Consider the following 7,655-nt stretch of genomic DNA (forward strand, 5'->3'; position numbering starts at 1 on the left):
AGAATTGAGTAGCTACTTTAATCGAGTAGCGACCAGTGGCGGTATTACCAGGGTTCGGGGTGCACTCAGCCTCGTAAGGACTATTGAGTAGCTACTTTAATCGATTAGCGACCAGTGGCGGCAATAGTGTAACAAGATTAGTGGAAAAGGGGAATTAATTGCAAAGGATGCATATCCTATTCACTAAAGTTGTGAGAGAAGGCTCTTTTATTTGATTATTATTATTATTATTATTTTCAAGGTCTCTACTGAAAGGTTCATTACCTGAATGTCCCCATTAGCACAGAATATGACAAGGCCTTGTTTGAATCCAATCATATGAGGCTTGTAGGTACCTTCTACAGACTTGGTTTGAGTTATTAGCCGTACGGGCAGGTCATCATCAATCTGGAAATAAGTAGTACTTATTGGTTATTAAGTACCGACGTTCACATAAGTAGGGTACAATGGAGTAGTGGTCACTGCGCTCGCCTTGCACGTGGGAGAGCCGGGTTCGATTCCTGGTGGGATCAAAAAAATTGTACCGTGCAAACTATTGATTAAGTGACTCGCTGTTCCGGGGAAAATGAGTAGCTATGGTAATACCATGCCAGCACGGTAGGTAAACATTGGATGTAGGATTATTGAGATATTTGGGAAAAATCCTACAATGCTGCAGTGATCACCAAAGTTGTGATATAATAACACAAAGAAACACACAAAGAAACGGCTTTTATTTATTTTTTAAGTAGGGTACAATGTTTTTTTTTTTTTTTTTTTTTTAGGGGGGACTCGTAAAATTTGTAGCCAAAACCAAATGTCAGCCAAAAGCAGTCACCCTAGGGCTGATTGAGAGGCGGACGAAAAACGCCGACCCCGTCTGAACACAGGTAAAGTCGAAGAAAAGGAAGATATTGTTCACCTACCCGATACACATTGCATTTCTCATCCAGTAACACCACCACGTTGTCCACAGTCCAGCACACATCCACAAAGTCACCCTAGGGCTGATTGAGAAGCGGACGAAAAACGCCGACCCCGTCTGTACACAGGTAAAGGCGAAGAAAAAGAAGATATTGGTTACCTACCCGATACACATTGCATTTCTCATCCAGTAACACCACCACGTTGTCCACAGTCCAGCACACATCCACAAACCCATCCACACCTCCCTCTCTCATCCTCAGGGGCTTTCTCTGAGCGACACATTGGTTGTAGCATTTGGTGAACTCCCACACCAGAGCCCAATTTGAGCCGGGTGCCAACTGAGCCACACTAATTTGACCTCCGCTTGACCCGGTCACTCGTAGTATTTGCCGATCCAGAGTTAGACCTGACAGCAGAAAATGAGGATTTAGAGAACGATCCTTGTCTGTGTAGGATAAAATCCACTCCGGCCGGGACTCGAAGCCGCGACCTATTGCTCAAAGGCAGCTGCACTACCTTGGAGGGTATTAGTTTTATTCCACCAAGTGACTTTTTTCCAGTCATCATAAGAAATTACTCTTTGGACTAGTGGACAATGGCCCCTACCAGTTCAAACTAGCCCAAAGAGAAATTTCGTATGATGACTGAAAAAATGTCACATAATCGGTCGTCTAATCGAATACAGCTTAGGCTGGCTGGGCCAAACTTTGCTAATAAATTTTCAATAATGTTGAGTTGTCTTTAGGTAAACTCAATTTTTTCTAGACTGGTTTACCTGTTTTCTTGTACATCATTTTCTCTCCAGTTCGCCATGACCACAGTTGTATCATTAAGCTCAATTTTCTCTAGACTGGTTTACCTGTTTTCTTGTACATCATTTTCTCTCCAGTTCGCCATGACCACAGTTGTATCTCATAGGATGGTAACCCTTTCAGTGCCACAATACATTCGTTCTCCGAGAACTCTAGGAACATAAACTCCCCCAGCTTGTTATCTGTAAGGACAAGAAGTGAAAAATTTAGGTAAAACTCGGATAAAATCTGCTCCAAGAACCTGCGACCTAGCGCTTACAATATGCATACCTCCTTATTGCTTGGAAAAGTTATTCATTCATCGTCAGGGTAGAAAGAATAAATCGTTTTTCTTAGAAGTCAGTATTAACTTCGGAAAAATGCTTTTGTTAATCTGTTATTTCATCACCATCCTCATCATTGTCAACCATATATTATCTATCCACTGCTGAATGAAGGTTTCTTCTAAGTTTTTTCCAAACAAATCTATCTTCTGCTGTTTTCTTCCAATTATTACCGGTAATCTGTTATTTATTACATAAAAAGAAAGTAAAAAAAAACTAGGCTAACCACAAGACTTTTTTGGGGAAATTTCAGCTCAAGATAGGTCACTTACCAGAGAGGACCGAAATGGTTTCAAAGCCGGGAAAGGATTTCACCAGGAGTCTCGGCTTGGTGGCCGCTTTTTCCGCGAATGCAAACAGTGGAGCCGCGACATAGCCGGCCAAACATTGAACACCGAGGCCGTTGGCTTTGGTGCTGGCCTCGTAATCAATCCGGGGCCCGTCTGGAGGGAAGAAGAGAATGTAGGAACAGGAGTGAAGGGCGATCACATCCGGGCCTACGACAGCGATGGACTGAAATCCGCCGGGCTTTATCCATCTGAAACATGGGAATTGAGAGGTTGGTGGTTCGAGTCCAAATGGAGTCTTAAAATTTAGGCGTAGTGTGTTCATTTTCAAGGATTTACATTTGTGACAAGCCTTTATGGGCGGATTTCACCTATATTTTTTCAGCACTTAGAAGGCTTGTTAAGTTTCATTGGATCTGTATAGGGTTAACCTTAACAGGGCTGTTAGAGGCTAAACAGTAAGTTGAAACTTACCCTTGGCTGAATCTAATTCAAAGTCCTTTCTAATTAGGTACACATTTTTAGCTCAGAGCAAACTAACGTAGGTAGATAGAGAATACTCACTCAACATTCGCACATTTTTGTTGAACCATGTTCAAACTTTAAGCGGACACAGAATATTCCTACACCATAACATAAGTCAAATGAAAATGACTGTAATTTTACAAGAGATAAATAGAAAGTAATAATAAACTGAAATAAATTGAAACTACGGGAAACTGGGAAACACACTCGAGAAAACTCAGGGTTTCTCCTTGGAGAGAAACAAATCATTTTGTTTATGCGTTACCATGACGACTAAGTAGGATAGCATCATGCTTTTTCTAAAGGTAGAGACACGCTATCCTCACGCCACTTGAGCTCATGTGACGTGAGAGCAGTGTAGCTATCGTAAACGAAATCACATAGGCCTATGTATGATTTTTTTTTTTATTCGCCCTTCTGTGGCACCATTCCTGGCCGCTTAACCCGCTAAAAAATCTCCCCGCTCTTCTTTCTTGGTCCCGGAACTTTTCTGTTATGACTTCGGGAATGTATGGGTATTAAGGGAGAACCTTGAATCACATATTTGAGTCCCCATGAGCTCACGTGACGTGAGGGCAGTGTGCTTCTACCTTAGGAGGTTGGATAGCGGGAACTGTGACTACTATATCGTCTTATCGCCCCGAAAGCGAAGAGAGAAGGAAGACAGGATAGGATAAAGCTAGTCGTTCCGAGAACGAACCTTATCCGCAGGATAAAATCCGCCCCGGGCGGGAATCAAACCCACGACTTAGCACTTACAAGGTAGAAAAGCTTGGACTTCGTTTGTTCAATTACTCATAGCGGGTCAAACAGTCACGGTTGTGAAGTTACCGCTTTACGGTTCTTCTTCTCCTTGTACGTCTTCTTCTTCTTCTTCTCCTGCTCCTCCTTGTTCTTGTTGTACTTCTTCTTCCTCTTCTTCTACTTAAAACTTATAGGTAGGCTTCTACTTGCAATTTATTCATAGAGCTCCGTAAGTTCAGAATTAATTTCCCATTGTGTTTCGGTCATGTAGAGTGCTAGCAATTCTCACACTCTTCATACTGTACTTAGCGCATTATCTACTAAACTAGGGTAAGTGTACCATTTATTCGCCCATCTAAAAAACGTAACATTCATTGGCCCACCTGTGGGTCTACGCCACATAAGTCTGAACTGGACGAACTTTTTCAAGATCCAATTTCATCAAAAGAAAGGGCTTAAAGAATGCTATCGAACCAGTGGTATTCCAAAATTGTAGTCATAAAAACAAAAATTAGAAAAATAAATGTTGGCAGGTGGGCCAATAAATGGTACTTTTATGTGGGCGAATAAATGGTACACTTACCCTGTATCCATGTTATGTCTACTCAATGCTCTATCTACTGCACTAAGGGTCACTGCATATCCACTAACCAGAGATCAATGACCCACGTGACTAACAGGAAGACTAGCAGATAATGTACATAGGCATTACGACTATTAGGATTAGGTAAGTATACTGGGGTAATTATTACATCAAGTTTGGGTACAACACATTTTCGAGAACACCAAGCTCAATGGTGTAGTTGTAGTGGCTAACCACGGTCGACTTTGAAGCGGAGATTGTTGGTTCGAGTCCAGGTCAAGTCATACAATTTAACGTTGTGTACTAAGCGGGGAACGACATTTTTGTGACAAGCATTTATGATTAACTCAATTCAAATTCCTTTCCTTTCCACATTTTTGAGTTCCCTAGGAATGATATGCCCTCGAAACTCGGGCATAGAACGATACCCAAGTGGGCACGGTTGGCCTAGTAGTAACGCGCTTGGTTCATACAGAAGGTCCCGGGTTCGAATCCCATCATCGACAAGAGGTAGTTGTTTACTTGAATATGTAATCAGAAATTCTTATGTTAATTTTTTTACCAACTCCGGATGTAGTTAGGACAGGGATGGTGTGAAAATCGGGGCCTGCGGGAAACCGCCTAAAATCAATACTTATCAGTATTATTGCGGAGGTGATTCCACACATGAATTCAAAAGAGTTTCGCAATCACGCAGCTAACAAACAGCTCAATTTACCAAAATATCTGCAGTGGCGTAGCGTGGTCTAAATTCAAGTGTAGGGCGTGTAGCGCTCATGCACAGATCTACCAAGTCCCATCACAGTACATGCCATTAATATTAATTTATGGGCACTAGAGTGAACTTTTGAGTTGTATGGCCGCCATACACGCCATACATACACGCTACGCCACTGATCGTCGGCCGTTGGCAATTAATTTTCCAAAGTCGGTTTTTTTAATCAATCAAAATTTCCATTTTGAGTTTTCAACTTTTCACCAGATTTTTTTAGACTTGTCTTGTCACATTATCTTCGAAGCGCCCTAGTGTTCAGTTGTGGTCAGTCTGTTTGACTCCGGTGGCTTGACCGCAATATTATTGACCACACTGTGGTCTCCATTATCCACTAGACCTAACAATCAACTAAAACACAAACTAAAGCTAGCAAGCTAGAGATCCACTAATGATCATGGATCATACCTTGCTTTGCTTTCTGTGTCCATGAGGTAGGCATGGCACCTGTAATGTATGGATAATACCACAAAGTATCCACTTCGAACTTTGGCGAGTAGGTACTCTGTATTTCCACATAATCTCGATGACTCAGGTCCGGTTGGTTTGATCATTTCTTGGAAAATAGACGAACGTCCTGACCACAAATTACCATCATGAGTACTTATACTTACCTATTGTAAAGTTTCAGAAAAATTGAACAGGTAGAGATGGGTGTTGAGTTTCAAAGAACGAAATAACGAATATAGTAAATGAAAAAGAAAAGTACGTGTTATATTGAAAAAAAAAAAAACAATTGATAATGTGGATAGAAATTAACATTTTTTCTACCGCACCCAGCGATTGATCTTGAAGATCTTCATTATTCCTCCCTTGGTTGCCCATGGCTTTTGTTTCTTGTATGGGATTAAAGGTCGCATTTGTAACATTGAGCAATTGTTTTTATTAGAGCTTGGATTATTTTGTTTCTCCTTTTTGCTTTACGTAGTTCGTTCAATTGGCTGAACAAGGCTAATTTTTAGCAGGAGGATAGAGTAGCTCGGATTCATCATAAATTTGTGCGATTCTCAGAGCAGCTTCTAGTCGCACCCTTTTATTCTTAGTTTTGTCAACGAATAAATCCCAGAACATTTGAAGCTTCAAAATGTTTATCATCCAGAGTAATACTAGGCAATGTTTACAACCATTCACTTTGACTTTAGTCTCATGTTGATCACATTTCTTATTATCGGGAGGGCCGTCCGGATGACGGACACCACATTCCATAATGTACTCATCAGACGGCTGCTTCTGCACACATCCATGGGCTCGTTTACGGTATGAATAGCAACTATTCTTTATCCATTCATAGTCTTTGCAAATAACATTCAAAATAGCACACAGACCTTCCAAAATGAGATTATTTTTAGAATTGGTCATAGGACGAAGTTTGGGTATGATTTGTTCGAAGAAATCGACGTTGAAGACTATATTTTCATCGTTTTCATAAATTTGTGCGATTCTCAGAGCAGCTTCTAGTCGCACCCTTTTATTTTTAGTTTTGTCAACGAATAAATCCCAGAACATTTGAAGAAGACTGAAAAAGCTTTCCTCAAATTGTTTCTCCTCTCCAAGTAATGGAAGAATCTTGAGAACTTTCTTAGTGGGTATAGTTTTTGGATATAGTTTGAACTGATTTATTGGCAATAACTTGACTAGTGGTTAAGTGACTTGAACTGATTTCTTATTTCTTTATGAATTACTAGATTGAGTAGATTTACCTAATTACAATGCGACCTGAATGATTTGAACATCTTAGGCTGTGCTTCTGGCTATTTCTCATTGGAATTTGAAATCTTCAAAACTATCAAATATTTTTTCTGAGTGAGTTTTACAGTTGATTGAACGGTTAGCGGCTAAGCTAAGTATAATAACGACTGGATATACAATATACCGCATGAGAACGTGTGTGGTCATAATCAACATAATCGAACGTCTGTGGCCGCCATAGGCGGTTCTTGCCTAAATTTATGGGGGGGCTTGATTTTGAAGGTAGGTACCTACACCTTCAAAATTTTGATTTAGCTTTATGTAAAAAAATCTGGTGTGAACATCACACGACTTTCCTTATCTTATTGAATGATGCTTATTTGAGTATTATTTTACCCTAACTTTTACCATATCTCTAACCGTTTAGTCGGTATAGCTGAAAACCGCCAAAAAACGGTCGAAATCCGTCCAAACGGACAAAATACGCGGCCAGCGCAGAACCCATCTTACACCAACGTTTTTGCTGTGCATCTTGTCACATTGTGAACTACTACCAAATTTCAAGTCTCTAGCTCATACCGTTCGCGAGATATTGTTAACAACCGAAAACGCCAAAAAAGCGCGGTAAAATGCCGCCAACCCAATGCACGCGATCTTAACCAAAAGTTTCGTGCCTCGCATCCTTGTCACAATTTTGACCAGCTACCACCTATCAATGATTTCAAGGTCGCTTAGCCTCTTACCGTTATCGAGATATTTTGTTTACAGAGCAGACACGAAGCAGACACACAGATACACCAGCGGACGCAATGGGCTGACTGTTGGATTTAGGCTCTAGGGACCTCAAAACGTGTTTTGGCAACATAAACTGACCATCGAAAATTTGACCGATTACATTTACTTTCCTTGCCTATAGGAATAAGGAAAGTAAAAAATGGTGTTTTGGATTATTATTCTGAAATCCAATTTTATTGTAGTGTAAGAGGGGCCTGATAACTTTTGGGGGGCTTCAAG

Source organism: Diaphorina citri, unplaced genomic scaffold, assembly GCF_000475195.1.
Source record: "Diaphorina citri unplaced genomic scaffold, Diaci psyllid genome assembly version 1.1 scaffold80, whole genome shotgun sequence".
Classification (NCBI taxonomy): Eukaryota; Metazoa; Arthropoda; class Insecta; order Hemiptera; family Psyllidae; genus Diaphorina; species Diaphorina citri.